At 46.6% G+C, this 2276-nt stretch overlaps 1 pseudogene; it reads left to right on the forward strand.

Moving 5' to 3' along the window:
* Positions 1-383: 383 nt before the first annotated feature.
* LOC102755973 lies at positions 384-1023 on the forward strand (annotated as a pseudogene).
* Positions 1024-2276: the final 1253 nt, after the last annotated feature.

The following is a 2276-nucleotide window of genomic DNA, read 5'->3' on the forward strand; positions in this document are numbered from 1 at the left end:
CACGCCCTAATCCAACACTCCCATTCCTCTTCCTATTCAAGGTCACCAAAGGAATTCTTTTTTTGATCTGTATTTGGATTCTATGAGATACCAAGTTGCACATGGCAATTGGAGTTTCTGAAAATAATAGCTAACTTATTAATTAAAATAGAAAAAGGTGCCATTACAATGGAGAAACCTGGAAGACCTATTTAGATTAGATAATAAATTTGTCATTGTCAACAGTAGAATACATTGATATTTAATGATCCTGAAGTTATATGAGGAAGTTATAATCCATCTTATATAGTATTTTTGCAAAAAGTATTTAATATGAATCTAATTTGAGGGGAAAAAAAAGTCTTTAAAACAATGGTTCTGTACTCTTAAAAATGTTGATGTCATGAAGATTTTTTTAAAAAAGCTGGCGGAACTTGGAGCTTCCTCCTCGGCGCCGGCCCTCGGGCTCTGCTGCCGCCGGCCATGGGTCGCTCCCGCCGGACAGGCGCGCACTGGGTGCACTCCCTGGACCGCCAAGGCGAAGGCGAAGCGGTGGCGGCCGGACCTGGATGAGATCCACCACGAGCTGCGGCCCCAGGTTCTCCCACGGCCCTGGCGGGACGCGGGTGCCCAGCCAGACCCGGACCTGCCAGGGGGTGGCGGCCTGCATCGCTGCCTGGCCTGCTCAAGGTACTTCATCGATTCCGCCAACCTGAAGACCCACCTCCGATCCAAAGACCACAAGAAAAGGCTTAAGCAGCTGAGCGTGGACCCCTACACTCAGGAAGAGGCTGAGAGGGCAGCGGGTATGGGCTCCTATGTGCCCTCCCAGCGGCTGGCAGTACCCACCGAAGTATTTACTGAGGTCCCTGAGACGGACACGTCTGCCTGACATGGCCTGCAGGTGCAGGGCAGAGCCGCCGCCATGGACAGTGACACAGGGCTAGGCTGGGAGAGACTGTGCCATCCTTTTTTGGCCCTGAATTTGCAAGTGGATGGTGTCTTCTGGGTGCCCTCTGCTCAAATAAAGGAACTGGATAAAGAGAAAAAAAAAAGGTGGCGGAACTGCTGTAAATTAAAGTTGACTAACTATAGTGTTTGGTCTTTGATTGGATACTGGATCAGGAGGGGAGAAAAAACAACTGCAAAAGACATTATTGAGACAATTTGGAATTTTGGGTATGAATTGATATCAGGTAATGTTATTCTAGCATACTAAATGTCATACTAATTGATTTGACAGTGGTAAAGGTATTGTGCTTATGTTATGTTCTCCAAGGACACATGCTGAAATAGTTATGAGTAAAGTATTATGTCTGTAACTTACTTTGAATGGTTTAGCATTCTCCCCTTCTCTCTTTTAACTATATATAGAGACAGAAAAAGCATATTGGACAATTATTTAACACTTGATGAATCTTAGTGAAAGGAAAATCTGTGTTCATTGTACTGCTCTCTCAACTTTTCTGTAGATTTGAAAATTTTCAAAATAAAATGTTTGGTAAATATAAACCCAGAGTCTGAACATTCATCACCCCCTCCATAAGCTATCACCCTAGCCCAGTGGTTGGCAAACTCATTAGTCAACAGAGCCAAATATCAACAGTACAACGACTGAAATTTCTTTTGAGAGCCAAATTTTTTAAACTTAAACTATATAGGTAGGTACATTGTTATTAACCTACTTATATAGTTTAAGTACTGTTGATATTTGGCGCCTCCCCTGTGCTGCATATCCCGCGGCCTGGCCTGCCTGTGCTGTGTCTCCCGTCTCTGTCACCCATCACCCGACCGACCAACCAATACCCCCCACTACTTCCAATGCCACTTCTTCAAAATAGACTCGCCCAGGCCGAAAACCGACTTCTGCGCATGGGCCATGAAGTTTCAATCGCACTGTACGTGTGTGCCCGCATGTGGTATTCTGTGGAAGAGCCACACTCAAGGGGCCAAAGAGCCGTATGTGGCTTGCGAGCCGCGGTTTGCCGACCACCGCCCTAACCCAACTCACTATCACCTCTCATTTGGATAACTGCAGTAGAACAGCTTGCTAACTAGTCTCTTTGCTTCTGCTCTCGTCCCCTCCAATCTATTCCTCACCAGAGGCCAGAGTGATGTTGTAAAGTGCAAATCCGCTGTCCTCTGCTCAGAAGCTCGCAACAGCATCTGGATTTGGGGAGAGTACAGACCAAAGTCCTCTAGGTGCAGCACTGCTCCCTGTAGCCATTTCGTTCCTGCCTGTCCTCCTACTGCGCCTGGCTTCCTGTCTCAGCCACTTGCTCCTGGTTTCCCCATGC

Source organism: Myotis davidii, unplaced genomic scaffold, assembly GCF_000327345.1.
Source record: "Myotis davidii unplaced genomic scaffold, ASM32734v1 scaffold152, whole genome shotgun sequence".
Lineage (NCBI taxonomy): Eukaryota > Metazoa > Chordata > Mammalia > Chiroptera > Vespertilionidae > Myotis > Myotis davidii.